The sequence below is a fragment of the Carettochelys insculpta genome, chromosome 20, assembly GCF_033958435.1.
Source record: "Carettochelys insculpta isolate YL-2023 chromosome 20, ASM3395843v1, whole genome shotgun sequence".
In the NCBI taxonomy this organism is placed as follows: domain Eukaryota; kingdom Metazoa; phylum Chordata; order Testudines; family Carettochelyidae; genus Carettochelys; species Carettochelys insculpta.
Genome location: NC_134156.1, coordinates 1,914,821 through 1,932,047, shown reverse-complemented (window position 1 = coordinate 1,932,047; position 17,227 = coordinate 1,914,821). Strand labels below are relative to the sequence as shown.

The 17,227-nt window shown below is 48.9% G+C and overlaps 1 protein-coding gene across 7 annotated transcripts in view; it reads right to left on the bottom strand.

Moving 5' to 3' along the window:
• Positions 1 to 16,978, bottom strand: part of NDEL1 (nudE neurodevelopment protein 1 like 1) — a 37,339-nt gene extending 20,361 nt beyond the window's left edge. For 5 of the 7 annotated variants that reach the window (XR_012648223.1, XR_012648221.1, XM_075014220.1 and 2 more), the window contains exon 1: positions 16,870 to 16,978. The gene's annotated coding sequence lies outside the window, so the exon portion shown is untranslated. Of the gene's footprint in view, positions 1 to 16,423; positions 16,548 to 16,869 lie in introns of those variants that run through there. The other 2 variants (XR_012648222.1, XM_075014224.1) reach the window with 2 other exon arrangements.
• Between the last annotated feature and the right edge of the window lie 249 nt (positions 16,979 to 17,227).

Below are 17,227 nucleotides of genomic sequence, written 5' to 3'. Positions count from 1 at the left end.
CTGCCCACATTTCAATGTGTCAAAGATGAGCTTACATGAGGGTCCCATGGAGCCTCAGTGTAATCTTTCTCTGCACGCAGTCGTATCAGCACCAGATTGCTGCGTGTCAGTTTTCACAGGATATAGCTGGTTGTATAGTAATGTATTTTTGCAGGGGAGAGGAGCTGTGGTAGTTGCCTGTGGCTAGGCGGAGCACTGTGATCACACTTCGAGCGCTAGCATGCTCGGGAGCTGCAGCTGGATCCCAGGCATAACAGCACAGGAGTTCTCAGCAGACAACAACAGGCTGTACGTTTATTTTCGCAGCTATTTTTAGTCCTGTGACAACCAATGTACAGGAGCATCTCCCAGCCCTGCAGTGCAGTTCCTTGCACTGGCTGTATCTGTTAACACTCTTACCAAGTCAATCTAGCACTGTGAGGGCACAAACGCATAAGTGTCCACACAATGGCCTCACTTACACACCTGCAGCCCCCTTGACTCCAATTCATTAAGGTAGCATGAGTACAACCTCTGGGACTTCAGTCCAACTCTGACTACATCAGAGAACCAATCCCTGTTTGGTAACAGATCCTATGTGCTGACCTGCAGCTCCAGGGAACCTTTTCCCACAGCTTGGCACACGTGACAAGCTTGAGATCAACAGCAAATACTTCTCGTCCCTCCCACCCGCGATCACAAGTCACACACGACTTAAAGGATAACAGAGCAAGCAACATGCCCAGAGAGCCCAGTGTGCATACAGACAGCAGCGCACCTTACATCATCTTCTGGAGGTGCATCCAGCGAAAGACGACTCCTCAATCATTCAAGTAAACAACCCCTGGGCGAACACACACCTGAGTCATCTCTGCCAGTTGCAGGGGTCAGGAATGGAACAGCAGAGAGACTATAGGAGACGTTGGAGCTTTTATTGCTCCCTTGATTGTGCTGTGGGTGTGAGTCTTTCTTCTCACGAAAAGCCTTCACCAGTTCACCATACAACATGCGTATTCTCACACACAGGCACATCCCTATTTCCCTCTGCTTCAGAGGTATAAGCAGCACACAGCCAAGCTACCTTACTGCTCACAGCAGCTGAGACAAACTTGTTTCAAGGCATGGTGGAAAGCTGACTGACTGGAATGCCCTGCAGGGTTCTTGGCTGGGAAGGCTCAGAGAAGAAATGAACGTAGGCCCATGGCATTTGGTGGTGGATGCTATTCATCACCAGAACATACTGGGGCTCTGTAGCAGGAAAGCTATTCTGAGCCCACTGAAGAATTCTTTGTCAGTTTTGCTTCTGAATTTCACCCACAAGTGGACTGTTCACCACTGCTGAATATTATAATTACACATGAACCTTCTAAATCTGGGTAGATCCCTGGTTTGAACCCCCATATGGCGGAAGCATCAAAATGATCATAAAAATCAAGTTTAAATACAGTGCAAGAAAACCAGAAGTATACAGATAGTCCCTGACTTACAAACAGGTTATGTTCCAAACACCCAGTTGCAACTCGATTTAGTCGAAAGCTGGAAATACCCTTATGCTGCAACCCCTCAGGGTGTAAGCGGGTTGAGTTCCACGCAACTCTCACGTACCTTGAATTCCATGTGAGTTGGGGAGGGCTTGGGTTGGGGCCCTGGGAGGATGCAGAGAGTTTAAGCCTGGGGTGGGTTAGGGCGCAGTTGAGCTGGGGCTTGCAGTGTGTTGGACCCGGGCAGCAGGGGGTTGGAGACTGAGCTGCAGGGGTGGTGGGTAGGGAGGTTGGAGCTGGATCCCCATTGGGAGCCCTGTGTGCAGTTTGAAACCAGAGCCCCATGTGCCGGGGAGCGTGAGCTGGGGCTGTGCAGGGTTGGGGGGGTTGAACAGGGTGAAAATGGGGCAGGGGACTCGCTGGGGGGGGGTACAGCCTCATGTGTCTGCAGCAGCTGACAGCTGGGGCCCAGCACACACTGTGGCTGACAGCCCAGCGTGTGCTGGGGGGGGGGGGTCAGCTGGGCGGAGTGGGGATTGAACAGGGGTGAACCGGGGTGGGTTGAGATAGAGCCCCTGCACATGCCAGCAGCCGCTGACAGCCACAGCCCCAGTCACGGGGGGTGGGGAGCGTGGGAGGTTGAACTGTGGCTGCAGGAGGGAGGGGCTGAGCCAGGCAGCAGGGTTGAACAGGGGTGCATGGGGGGGTGGGGTCATTGAATGGGGGACAGGTTGGAGCCCCACGCATGCTGAGCCAGCCGCACTGGGGGGGGGGCATGATATGGGGCCACATGGGGACTGTGGGGGGGGGGTCGAGGCCCAGGTGTGTGCAGGTGGGGGGGTTGGAACCAGGACTGCAGGGCTTGGAGGGGAGCTCCAGGCCTATAGCTGGAGCCCCCGCTGGGGAAGGTGAGCTGGAGGTTGGTCGTAAGTACAAACGGTCATAATGCAATGTGCCTGTAAGTCAGGGACCGCCTGTACAGAGGGTACTGTCTAGCTCAAAATTAATGAGAAGTGGCAGAGCACACTACTGTGCAATTAGTGCTTTTCTGCTTGATTACCTACATATAAACAAAACTGTCTAAACGCAAGGCATTAAGGGTTTATCTCATGACATGTTATAAGTGTACAGTGGTCTAATGGTTTGTACATATAAAAGCCTTAGTAAGACTTTGTTTGACCTTCACTACAGTGAACACCCATGGTCTAGAAAACTCTAATCTGGCCTAGCCTATTTCTCAAGGTTGCTGTATTAGAGGTTCCAGTGTATTGGTTTGTGTTTTACCACAGCACTAAGGAGCCTGAGTCGCAGCCCTGGCCCCTCTGCGCTAGCAGCGCATGGACACAGATCTGCCAATGGTAAAAAATGTAAGAAAGCACTCAGGGTTCACTTTCTCCCCATTCTCTGCCCTTCTGTACTGGCAGTACCTGCTGTGGCCACCAGACTGAAAATTACCCGAGCACTAACTAAATTTAGACTGTTGTCGTCATTTTTCATCACTTCCCTGTAGTTCTCAGGACATGACCAGGAAGCAAACAGCTAGCAAGAGCTAACACCTCCACGCTGATTTTTTTTTCTGTGAGTTATTAAAACATTTGAGATACATGGTCAATTTACCATTGCTTTTCTTGTCTTGAAAGGGGAGCTGGAGGCATTTTCATACACTGATTGAAAGGCAGCCCACTTCCACAGTTCTTTTAGTAAGCGTACCTATAGCCTTTACTGAAATACTGGTTTTGCACTTCATATTCTCTGGCGAACCACAACAGATGTCCTCTTACAAAAGCAGCATATGGGTTCTAGCAGAAAGGACGCCACTGTTCCAAAGCTGTTGTGCCATAGTAGGCAATGTTAACCAATCCTACTCTTTAAGCCTGGGCAAGGCAGTCTGCAGAACCTAACGAAATCCAGGCTGCAGAAAAAAGCACAATATAAATGCTTTTAAACAATCCAAATGAAACACAGAGGTTTTACCCTGATGCATTTCCCAGGAGCCTCCTTGCCAAGGAGGTGCTGGTGTACGACAAACCAAACAATTGTCAAATCTGAGATACCTAGTTGTGGCACAGGTAAATTGCAACCTCAGCAGCATCAGAACATAATCCCAGACTTTAGGTATCAGAAACCACATGGTGCAAGCTGATGCAAGAAGTCTTTTTTTTTTTTTTAAATAAATCAAGCTACAGTTGCCAATGCATGTGCCATCGGCAAACATGCCTTGATGTGTGATGAGGATTAATGAGCCAGCCTTTCCAGGTGTTCACATATTTCATCACACTAGAGTTTTAAACTAAGTGAAGCACGACACAGAATCTACCTCTGCCAGCTCCCAAACGGCACGTGCCGAAGCACCTTCAGTGAGAAAGATAAAAGGCTTATTCAGGAATGGAACCTGAAGGCATGGGAAACAAAGGACAGCCCTTTAAGAACACCCTAGTAACTGGCACCCTGGGATCCGCTCCCCTGGAATCCTTGAGGGCCAGATCCATTCAACCCACCAGCTTGGGGAGGGGCACACATCCAATCACACAGACAGAGGATCTATAAAAAGATATGCTCCTTCCTGCCAAATTCTGTCCATCGCTCTGGAAAACAGCATCTCTGACAAAGCCAAAGAGGTTAGTATTGATCTGTTGAGCCAACCCTGAACTGCAGTTGGTGTAAGTAATCTGGCTTTCCCCTTCTCATGATACTGCCCCTGCACAGCACAACACCAGAGGCTACACGTTCTCACCACTGCACAACGTAAGCAAGCACTGCTACCTCCAATACAAAAGGCAACGCTGATAGAGGTACGTAAATATCTGTCTCCTATGCAGCAACTACTGTCAATGCCTCTGGACAAGCTGCGTGTTCACAACTTTCAGATGTGGCTCACCAACATCAAATCTTCTTGAATTTCAGCTCAAAGAGACGATCTACTTGCTTGTAGAAGCTGGAAAATTACTTCTCTTATCTGAGAAGCACTGACCTGCCTTAAGAGTTCATTACATGTGTGGGTAGTGCAGCAAAGCCAGTTTCTGCCAGAGCAGGACTAGAAAACCTGAGATAAAAAAATTCCAAATCTGCTAGAGAAACTTGTAAAGCAGGGGTCAGCAACCCTTCTGAGGCAGAGTGCCTAAATTTGACGTTTTGACCTCTATGTACCGTCCCAGTGAGGTGACACTTTTTAAAGTCACCAATAGCCCTACTTACAACAGCTTCATTAATAAATAAAATTACTATGCAGAGCTTCACCATTTAGGTGGTGGCTGGTAACACTAGCTGATCTTGTGTTAACACACAGGTGGCCTGGCTTTAAGGAAGCTCCTGGATGAATAGCAGAAGAGGGGCAGAGCTGAGCTCCTGCCTCACATGCGAATGAAAATTCACTCACATGCCACTCTTGATATTCGAGCTGGGGTTGCTGGCCCCTGTTGTTAAGTGCCAGGCCTGAGTAACTTCTGGGGCTGCAGCTCAGGAAATCAGATTCAAGCATGGATCTCACAAACCTCCACTGGAACCTCTTCAACAAGCAAAAAGGGAAAAAAAAACAAAAACAGTCCAGTAGCAAACAAACATATCTGTAAATATGAGGCCCAGATCTCAACAAGCAGCACTGTCTCAGAGGTGACACGGCATTTGTAGAGGCACATGCCCCAGCAATGACACTTTCCTGGATACTGATGTCTGATGAATGACAAATCAAATCTACCAGACACGACAGAGAAGCACCTACTGCAGCTGATTCAGCTTTTCGGGAATTCCCATTCTGAAACCCTGGTGAGAAAATCCCATCAGCACTACTAGAGAAGCCTTCTAAATGGCATTATAGGATGCTGATCACAAGTCAGCTCTAACCAGAAAATACCAGTGGGTCTTCCTCATCAACTGTCAGGACAAGATGCATGGGCTGAAAGGACACCGAACAGCTTTTCCTTTTGCAGACTGCAATAAAAAGTGAGAAGTACGGAACGACACTGCTCTCCCTCCGCTTGCCTAGTAAGTGGTTAGTTTCCACTTCCGGATGGGAGAGTTAATCCTGCACTTTCAGCTCGGGAAGAGGGATGCTGCAAAGAACCAGAGAAAGGAGAATGCACTTTGCCTCCCAGGCAGTATTGAACTGTTGACTGTGGAGTCAGACTAATTAAACTGGAATTCGTTGCTTCCAACTTCTAGGCAGACAAAGGACGCCATATGCAACCAATGGAGTTTAGTAATGCTGAGGAATGGAAACAGAGGAAGTTTATATGCTGCCCTCCCAGAACATCTCTAGCGCATGTGTGTCACTCATCTATGTGATTCACACAGGCCTCATTAAGATTACACTGATCCCAGGTCTACACTACACATTTCTGCTGACATATTCGTCTGGGGTGTCCTTTTGCCAGTACTGCACAACTTATTTTAGGGATATTAACCAGTAAACATACCTGTAAATACGAGGCTTGCCAGTACGCTTACCAGTCCTTGCTGGCGAACTCTGGCAGCAGCCAGCCATGCCAGGCTGAAGCAGCTCCAGCCACGGAGGAGCCCGTGTGACCTGGCCCAGCCCAGGTGTGACCCCCACAGCCATGGCTGCAGCAAAACCAGGCAGTTGGCCCTGAGTTAAAACGCTTAACTGGTTAACCATTTTAACATGCCTAGCTTATGTCACTTGGGGTGCTAGAATAAGCTATGCTGGCTAATGTGCAATTGTGCCAGTATAAGTTGTATGCACATTAGTAGTGTTTTGCCAGTGTAGTATATCAACACAACTCATACCACGCAGCGATCCTAGTGCACTCACCAATAGATAAATTCAACAAGGTCAACGCAGGTGGAGATACTGTGCAAAACTTTAGCAAGTTTACCGCATGGTGGAACTAAAGTGTCTTGTCTTCCCTGTTTTCATTTCAGCAAAGCTCATGCACGTCACCCCAAGGTAAAAAGCACGCATGTTCTGACAACAAAGAAAGGCCTTTGCTATTACCAAGGTTCAAACTATTGCAGATCTGAAGAAGTGGGTCTGCCCCATGAAAGCTCATCACCTAATAAATAATTTGTTAATCTTTTAAGTGCTACAGAATTTGTTTCGTTAGGGTACAGACTAGCACAGCTCCCTCTCTGTTAGTATGATACTCGGGAGTTGAGCTGTAGCCTTAGATTTCTCCTTTGTTGCTCTGTTACTCCTGACTAGGATGCTTGGTGCAGTTTGTAACACTAACTCGTCACCCTAGGAGCACTAAACCTCAAATCCAACCACCAGGTAAGCTGTTTATCACAAAAATAAAGAAAAAAATATTTAAAAGACATCTGATCTATCAAATAGTTTACATGAAATCTGTACAGCACAACTTTTCAAATAGTGATTGCACTTCTGCAGGAATGCCCAGGGAGGCAGCAGCCCATGGTAATCCCTCTCTCACAACCGGCTTTGTCAGCAGCACAAACTAATCAGCTCTCCCTCAGAATCACTGCTAATGCCAGCATTTTCTAAACTCTGGCCTGTGGGCTCTTGGGGGTCTCTAATCTTTAGCTAGAATGATTCCTCTCTGTCCCAGTAGACAACCATGCATCAGCTCTGCATGAACTACTGCTGTAAAAGAAGGAGTGTGGACGTTGTGTCTCAGGCTTACTCTTCCCACATTCCACCCTCCAGTACAAGCCCACCCAACCCCTGGGTGGGAATGCAGGTGGCTAGCCCATGCTACTACCTGTGCCACAGCATCAACACTTCTGTTTCTAGCATGCTCTCAATTAGTGCATGCACCGCCCAGGGAAACCCTGGGAATCTGCAGGGTGCTGAGAGATTCTGTTGTCTGACTGTTTCTATGAGCATCCAGGCTCTCAAATGGAAGGAAGAGCCAAAAATCAACAGACATCATCAGCTAACCTAGTCATGCGCCCTGGAGCCCTCCACTATATACGTGGATGAGAGGAAGGAACCACCTTCAAAGATTGGAGCCATCAGTGAAACTGCAGCTGCTAGGGGCCAGCAGAAGATAGGAGAATGGAAACGAGTATCAGGAAAAGGTAGCAGACTAAAGAGGAGCATGAGCAAGAGAAAGAGGAAATGATGAGCGAGGGTAACCAGTCTGACTGACGTCAATAAAACAGAGTGAAATGCTTATTGCAGTAATGACACCAAAAACAACATTAAGCACTTCCCTAATGTCATTTCACTATGGACTCAACTGCCATAGACATGTTAAGTGATCAGGAGTGGGAGAAGAGGCAGTCCCTTCAACTGTGAATAGAAAGAAGTGTATCCAAGAGACAAGCTCTCTATTGAGATGTGTGCCAGCCAACTAAGTCAGTGTGAGAACCCTTGGCTTACACAATTGTGAATCAAAATCCTGCATTCCTCACATGGGCATTCGCCTGAGTAAAAACTACAAATTGTGGTCGTAAGAGAACAGCCTCTGTCCTATCAATGAACTCACTTCCTACCGAAAGCTTGCAAATCTATATTTAATTATTTGTAACGTTCACCACACAACTATCTAAACTGGTAACAAAATACTGCACAGCTGCAAATTGGGTTCCGCTGAAAGTGTAATTTTGAAATAAGTTACTTGTGTGTGTCAAAACCAGTGTCTAGAAATGTAACATAGGAAAGGTGTGAACATTCAGGTGTTAATAGCGCAGCACACATTTCATAAGCTATGCAAGTTAAGGCAGCCCTCAAAGCTGCAAAGTGTCCTCTGATTTTTCCACAGGGAAAATGAAAACAAGCCAAACTCCAGCATCAGCCCTCCCTAATTACATGATGCAACACTGGTGTACTTACAAAAAAAAAAAAAAAAACACCTTTCTGAAACTCAGATGCCTTAATTTAGGCCCCGAAAAATGCACCAAATTAAGAACATAAGAATGGCCATACTGGGTCAGACCAAAGGTCCATCCAGCCCAGTATCCCGTCTGCCGACAATGGCCAATGCCAGGTGCCCCAGAGAAGGAGAACAGAAGACCAATGATCAAGTGATTTATCTCCTGCCATCCATCTCCTGCCCTTGTAGTGAAGGCTAGGGCACCATACTTTACCCCTGGCTAATAGCCATTTATGGACCTAACCTGCAAAAATTTATCGAGCTCTTTTTTAAACCCTAATAGAGTGCTGGCCTTCACAGCCTCCTCCGGCAAGGAGTTCCACAGGTTGACTGTGCGCTGTGTGAAGAAAAATTGCCTTTTATTAGTTTTGAACCTACTACCCATCAATTTCATTTGGTGTCCCCTAGTTCTTGTATTATGGGAAAAGGTAAATAATTTTTCTATATTCACTTTCTCCACACCATTCGTGCTTTTATATACCTCTATCATATCGCCCCTCAATCGCCTCTTTTCCAGACTGAAAAGTCTCAGTCTCTCTAGCCTCTCCCCATATGGGACCCGTTCCAAACCCCTAATCATCTTGGTCGCCCTTTTCTGAACCTTTTCTAATGCCAATATATCTTTTTTGAGGTGAGAAGACCACATCTGCACACAGTACTCAAGATGTGGGCATACCATAGTTTTATATAGGGGAAGTACGATATCTTTTGTCTTATTATCAATCCCTTTTTTAATAATTCCTAACATCCTATTTGCTTTGCTAACTGCCACTGCACACTGCGTGGATGTCTTCAGAGAACTATCCACTATAACTCCAAGATCCCTTTCCTGATCTGTCGTAGCTAAATTTGACCCCATCATGTTGTACGTGTAATTTGGGTTATTTTTTCCAATGTGCATTACCTTACACTTACCCACATTAAATTTCATTTGACATTTTGCTGCCCATTCACTCAGTTTGCTGAGATCTTTTTGTAGTTCTTCACAATCCCTTTTGGTTTTGACTGTCCTGAACAACTTGGTATCATCTGCAAACTTTGCCACCTCACTGCTTACCTCATTTTCTAGATCACTGATGAACAAGTTGAACAGGATCAGTCCCAGGACTGACCCCTGGGGAACACCACTAGTTACCCCCCTCCATTGTGAAAATTTACCATTTATTCCAACCCTTTGTTTTCTGTCTTTTAACCAATTCCCGATCCATGAAAGGATCTTTCCTCCTATCCCATGACTGCCTAATTTACATAAAAGCCTTTGGTGTGGGACCATGTCAAAGGCTTTCTGGAAATCTAGGTATATTATGTCCACTGGGTGCCCCTTGTCCGCATGTTTATTAACCCCTTCAAAGAATTCTAATAGATTAGTTAGACACGACTTCCCTCTGGAGAAACCATGCTGACTTTTGCCCAACAATTCATGCTCTTCTACGTGCCTTGCAATTTTATTCTTTACTATTGTTTCTACTAATTTGCCTGGTACTGATGTTAGACTTATCGGTCTATAATTGCCAGGGTCTCCTCTAGAGCCTTTTTAAAATATTGGCGTTATATTGGCCGTCTTCCAGTCATTGGGTACCGAAGCGGATTTAAAGGATAGGTTACAAACCACTGTTAACTCCGCAATTTCACATTTGAGTTCTTTCAGAACCCTTGGGTGAATACCGTCTGGTCCTGGAGACTTGTTACTATTCAGCTTATCAATTAACTCCAAAACCTCCTCTAATGTCACTTCCATCTGGAAGAGTTCCTCAGATTTGTCACCTAAAAAGGCTGGCTCAGATTTAGGAACCTCTGTAACATCCTCAGCTGTGAAGACTGAAGCAAAGAAATCATTTAATCGCTCCGCAATGGCACTGTCTTCCTTGATCGCTCCTTTTATATCTTTATCGTCCAAGGGCCCACTGCTTTTTTAGCAGGCTTCCTGCTTCTAATGTATTTAAAAAACATTTTACCATCATTTTTTGAATTTTTGGCTAGCTGTTCCTCAAAATCTTTTTTGGCTTTTCTTACTACATTATGACACTTAATTTGGGAGTGTTTATGTTCCTTTCTACTTTCCTCACTAGGATTTGACTTCCACTTTTTAAAAGCTGCCCTTTTCTCTCTCACTGCCTTTTTAACATGGCTGTTAAGCCATGGTGGTTCTTTGTTAGGTCTCTTACTGTGTTTCTTTATTTGGGGTATACATTTAAGTTGGGCTTCTAGTATGGTGTCTTTAAACCGTTTCCATGCAGCTTCCAGGGATTTTAGTTTAGTTACTCTACCTTTTAGTTTCTGTTTAACTAGCTTCCTCATTTTAGTGTAATTCCCCTTTTTGAAATTAAATGCCGGAGTGTTTGACCGCTGCGGTGTTCTTCCCAACACAGGAATATTAAAAGTTATTATATTGTGGTCACTACTTCCAAGCGGTCCAGTAACAGTTACCTCTTGGACCAGATCCTGCGTTCCAGTCAGGACTAGATCGAGAATTGACTCTCCCCTTGTGGGTTCCTGTACTAGCTGCTCCAAGAAGCAGTCATTTAAGGCATCAAGAAATTTAATCTCTGAATCCCATCCTGAGGTGACACGTACCCAATCAATATGGGGATAATTGAAATCTTCTATTATTACTGTGCTTTTTATTTTGATAGCCTCTCTAATCTCCCTTAACATTTCAGCATCACTATCACTGTCCTGGTTAGGCGGTCGGTAATATATTCCTAATGCTATATTCATATTAGAGGAATGAATTGTTATCCATAATGATTCTACGGAACATTTTGATTCCTTTAGGATTTTTGTTTCATTTGATTCTATATTATCCTTCACATACAGTACCACTCCGCCACCCGCACGACCCGTTCTGTCTTTCTGATATAATTTATATCCCGGTATGAGAGTGTCCCACTGATTTTCATCATTCCACCATGTTTCTCTGATGCCTATTATGTCAACTTCCTCCTTTGATATGAGCTACTCCAGTTCACCCATCTTATTAGACAGACTCCTAGCATTTGTGTAAAAGCACTTTAAAAAACTACCACTATTTATATGTCCACCTTTCAGACGCCTTGGATTTTTTTATATGCGATTGTTTCACATCTGATCTTGCCCATATATTATTTCCCACGTTCCCTATCTGACTAACTTCTAGGGAATCCCTATCTATGGAGCCTCGTGTAAGAGAGGTCTCCGTCCGATCTACGTGCTCCCCCGCACCAATCGGCTTTCCCCCACCTCTAAGTTTAAAAACTGCTCTACAACCTTTTTCATGTTTAATTAAAGTGACCAGATTTTCACAGCTCATTTGTTTTAGAATCTACCTTTAAGCACCCTGAATTATCAGGGTATGCACATCAACGGCAACCTGCGAGTCCATCAACACTTCCCAAGTCCAATCAGATCAAACCAGAACTTGAGTCTGTTCCCTGCTCAAGGAGACAAACAGAAGTAAGAGTGGCTACTCCAGCTCATCAGATTAAATCCAGCATCTTCAAGTGTGCTAGCCCAGCAGGCACTGGGCTGCTCAACAGGATCAGAATTCAGGTTTACAACACAGTCCATTTCTAGCTGTCAGAAGCTGACACCACACATTGCTCATCACTGTGTTAATGGAGAGCATCCTCCCAGTGCAAGCATTTAGGCAAGAGTTCTCTAAACTATAAGAAAACTGCCCCTCAAACCCTTGTTGCAATGCTGGAGAGAAAGTAGTGTAGTTTAGAGCCTGGTCTCACCATCAGTCCAAGACAGCCGGACTGCACTTCTCTCCTAGAAAATACTGGAGGCAGTTCAGCCTCATCAGTGGGGCCCAGGGTTTGGCCTTACACCTTCCTCACTGAAGAAACAGATTTCTACCTCCAGTGGTCCAAACAGAGCAGACTCCAGGACTCCCAACTTGCCTAACCACTGACACTCCAATTTTAAAAGTTTCTTGGAGGCAGCAGTGAGACCCCCTTTCTCTCTGGGGGTCCAACACCCCCAAGGCTTTGCTCACCAAATAAAACTATCTTCACAGTTCCTTCTCTGTCATGATCAACATTAGAAGGTTCAGAGTATCAACTCCCTAAAAATGAAAGTGGTCAGGCTGACCCTTCAAGATTTATCAGGACAACTGAGGAAGGAGCACATCCTGACCCAATTACATATTACTACTGAAAACAGACTAACAAGACAACACAAAAAGCTCATGACAAGTGATGCAGATTCTCTCCTGACAGGAGGTGACCTATCCTCTATCAGAACAACTCATACAGGAGGAACTTTGAACCATAAAGCAAACCGGCAAAACCATCAGCTGACAAATAGCTGGGAAGAGTTCCTGAACAAAAGCAGTATTCCAGCTGATATCCAAGGGACCAGATTGTTCCTTCATGGATCCACCTTGTAAAAACTAAGTTCTTGTTCACATGAGCTGACATGACTGGGAACAGCTGCTATGGTTCACAAATGGACACATCTGGTATGTAACCTTTCCCTTGCCATAGGCCTTCTGTCTTCCCCTACAAGGGAGAGTAATTAAAAAGAGGATGTGATGCATTCCAGTTATGCCGAAATAGCCAGAGACTGAAATTCTCACACCTAGTGGAGCCATCAATGACATTTCCAATCCACTTCTCCAGCAGACAAGACCTAATATCCCCAAGTTGGCTGTGGCACCCCAAACCAGGTTACACAAGTCTGACAACTGGCTATTAAGCAGCAACAGGTGGGATATTCTTCCAGCATAACACACACTCTCCACATACGACTTTCCTGAAACTCAAAGGATATGAACAAATCTCTTACTGGTGTCAAGACCCAGAAAACCACATATCTTGGTTCTGCTGGATTTCTTACAGAATACCCGAGAGCTCCCTGCACTACATCTTACACCTCAGAGATGAACAGTGTCAAAGACACAGGCTGATCCATGCCTATAGCAGGCCAATGGTATTAGGCTTCCTTTGGATGGCGGCAGGAGACCTGTGCAAACCAACAGTGAGGCCTCGCCACCTGGCCTGGAACCTGCACTAAAGTAATAAGCTCTCACAATAATCCATTTGACCAATGGCACCTCCTGGCTGCAATCCCTTCAGCTAGAAGAGAGTCTCTAAAGCACCTCCTCTTAAAAGACTAGTCTTATTGGACATCCCAAGAGTATAAGCAGGCCTTCTATACTCATTCATTACACCAAAAAAATTCTTCCTTCCACACGTGCCAAGAGACCATTCTTCTTGAGTTTTCCCAAAAGCCTAACCATGCAGAATAAAAAAAATGTGAAATTGTGGTATGCTACATGTAAGAAAAACCAGCTAGGGGGAATGAGTGCATTTTTGCGACACTTATTGAAGCTAAGGAGTTGTTGACCTCCTGCTCCACACTTGTTTGTCAATCTTTATGCAGCTAATAGTTACCAAAGACAGAGATCAGAGAAGTAACTGTGGACACGAGGCAATCCCTTTTTGCAACAATTAAGATTTTCTGCTACAATCAGGATCTCATTTTCAGACTACTCAGAACTCTGGTTACCATCAACTAAAGTGCACACATGTGGTGCAACTTTCATTCTATCTGAGCTGAACTATCCTACAGTAACAATATAGTTAAAATGTTTGGTTAAGAAAAAAGGGCAGAATCCTGCTTTTGATTTGTGTAGCTATTTACTTAATTTGCCCTCACAAAACCAAAACAGACCCATCACCTGGGATATTTCTATTCCAAACAAGGATAAGCTATCCTAAATTAAGACAGAGAGATAGCCATGTAAGTCTGTATTCTATCAAAACAAAAAACAATATTTTGTTAGTCTTTAAAGTGCTACTCAACTGCTTTTTTGTTTTGATAGAATACAGACTTACATGGCTCTCTCTCTGTCATCCCACAAAAGCTCATCACCTTATAAATTATTTTGTTAGTCTTTAAAGTGCTAGTTGACTGCTTTTTTTATCCTAAATTAAAGAATAGTTTAGGTTCTCCAATTAGCAGTCTTAACCGATCGTTTTAGACATACAGCTCTAACCACAAGTGAGCATTATAACATACAAAACATTCCGCCCACAGATGGGCACAATCACTCTCATCCATATAAAGTGGCAAAGATGTCTTAAGGCGTTAGCTAGCAAAGTGCAATGTGCACTGCAAAAGCAACATGCTCAGGTGTGCAAAGGGGTGGTGGGGCGAGAGGTGGAAACACAAGTGTCAGTTTCACTCTCCAGCAACTAAGGAACAGTGCTGACAGAGACTGCAAGAGCCCTAGTTATGCAGAAGAATGGTGACAGGAATATGGCACATTGCGTATAAGAGAGGAAGCTGTGAAATTGGGTCCTATCTTAGGGTTTCAGCAAAGCATTCCCTGTTCCCACTGCCTTCCCCTACTCAAAGACACATTTTTGAGAGTTTACACTTTTCAGTGCATCGCCCTCCTGGTCAAAACTCTCTCCTGAAGAAAGGACTGAGTTAACTCCCAAACCTGCCCTTTTCTCTGCAGAAACAGAAATAGTATTTTCAGTGACTCATTGGAACTAAGTGCATTTGACATCATGAGCATATTTGTGTATCCTAGCAACCATCTGACAGCAAACATTTTGCAGACATTTCCCTTTCTCCAAACACAGCAGTAAGGATGGATCCATGGCACTCTCGATGAGCCTAGTTCTGGCTAGCTATCTAGCTTTCAAACCCACTACCCAATAACGCCGTCCTACCCCTGAAGTGTGCCTTCATCAGAAAAGTAAGCACGCCGAAAGCAGGGTTTAATCATTAGTTTAGAGAATACAGTGATGACTAATCAGCAAAGATAACTCACATTCAGCATCAAAAGATATCCATTGAGAAAATCTGCCAGGACCAGGTTTTACCTTCACGTAACTGACATGACTGCATGCAAGATACCTATATCCAAACTGAGCACTCAGTCCTAGTCAGCATCTCGTCAGTTGCCCACACCGTTAAGATCATGGGCAAAGAGGGTTCCCCATTCTAGTGGATACGATACCCATGCTAGGCTTAATCACTGCACCATGCCTGTGAACCTTCCACATCAGGTTAATTGGCCTTACAGTCCACGGACTCTGCATGCCTCAACTGGGACCCTATTCCTTGGACGCCACACACCTCCACCCGCCACTGAACCTCCCCACTGGGACTCTTTGCCCACAACCATCACTCACCTCCACAACACCTCACTGCCAGCCTGTGCCCCAGCCGCCCCACCGTCCACTGCCAGCCTGTGCCCCAGCCGCCCCCCAGCCACCGCACCGTCCACGGCCAGCCTGTGCCCCAGCCGCCCCCCAGCCACCGCACCATCCACGGCCAGCCTGTGCACCAGCCGCCCCCCCACCGCCTCTGCCCCGCCCCGCCCCGCGGCCAGCCTGTGCCCCAGCCGCCCCCCAGCCACCGCACCGTCCACGGCCAGCCTGTGCCCCAGCCGCCCCCCGCCTCTGCCCCGCCCCGCCCCACCCCACCCCACGGCCAGCCTGTGCCCCAGCCGCCCCCCAGCCACCACACCGTCCACTGCCAGCCTGTGCCCCAGCCGCCCCCCGCCCCTGCCCCGCCCCGCCCCACGGCCAGCCTGTGCCCCAGCCGCCCCCCGCCTCTGCCCCGCCCCGCCCCACCCCACCCCACGGCCAGCCTGTGCCCCAGCCGCCCCCCAGCCACCACACCGTCCACTGCCAGCCTGTGCCCCAGCCGCCCCCCGCCCCTGCCCCGCCCCGCCCCACGGCCAGCCTGTGCCCCAGCCGCCCCCCCTGCCTCTGCCCCGCCCCGCCCCGCCCCATGGCCAGCCTGTGCCCCAGCCGCCCCCCCTGCCTCTGCCCCGCCCCGCCCCGCCCCATGGCCAGCCTGTGCCCCAGCCACCCCCCCCCCACCTCTGCCCCGCCTCACGGCCAGCCTGTGCCCCAGCCGCCCCCCCCCGCCTCTGCCCCGCCCCGCCCCGCGGCCAGCCTGTGCCCCAGCCACCCCCCCCCGCCTCTGCCCTGCCCCGCCCCACGGCCAGCCTGTGCCCCAGCCGCCCCCCAGCCACCGCCCCGCCCCACGGCCAGCCTGTGCCCCAGCCGCCCCCCGCCTCTGCCCCACCCCACCCCGCCCCACGGCCAGCCTGTGCCCCGGCCCCCCCACCACCACCGCCCCGGCCCCCCGCCCCACCCCACCCCCAGCCTGTGCCCCGGCCCCCCCCCCGACGGCCTCCCTACCCCCAGCAGCCACGACACCCACCCAGGGGCGCCCCACGGCGCGACGGGAGGGGCAGCAGGGGGCGGCGCCACCCGCCCGCGGGCCAAGGCCACTGCGCCCGGCTCTGGCTGCGCGGGTTCAGGGGTCTCCACCCTCACGGCCTGCCGGTGAGCGACGGCCCCGTCACCAATCGCAGCCCGCAGGGGCTCCGATTCGACGAATGGCAGGAGGGGGCGGGACCTGCCCCGTTGTCAATTTGCATCCAATCCGGTGAGCTTTGCGGAGCAGGAACCCGCGGACCCCCCTCGGGGGCCCCGCCCGGCTTCCGTACCCCGCCAGCCCCGCCCCGCCCCGCCCCGCGCCCCTTAGGAGCCCCCGGCCTGCGGGCACCCCCGGCCCCCGGGCGGCTCCCCGCCCGGCTCCCCGCCCTGCTCCTCGCCAGCAACGCCCGGCGCTCCCGCGGCCCCGGCTCCCCGGCCCGGACTCACCCCGGCGCAGCTCCCGTCACAGCAGCCACCGCGTCCGCCGGCTCCGGAACCTGCCTCATCCGGGCTCCACGGGGGCGGGGCTTGGGCCGCGCATCACAGCGGGGGGCGGGGCTACGCTTGCGGCTCGCTTCGGGGGCGGCGCTTTGACGTGCCGACGCCCACACGGAACCGCATTTCAGCGGCGGGGGAGCGTGTCTGGCACCACGTGGCTGCTGCGGGCGGGGCGGGGCGGGGGGCGGTGCAGGCGGGAGCTCCCCGGGCCCGCCCGTGCTGGCGGCTGTGGGCTGATGCGGGGCGGGGGGGAGCTGGGTGTCCCGCAGTCAGCACCGATCTCCCGCCGCGGCTGACACCCCCCCTG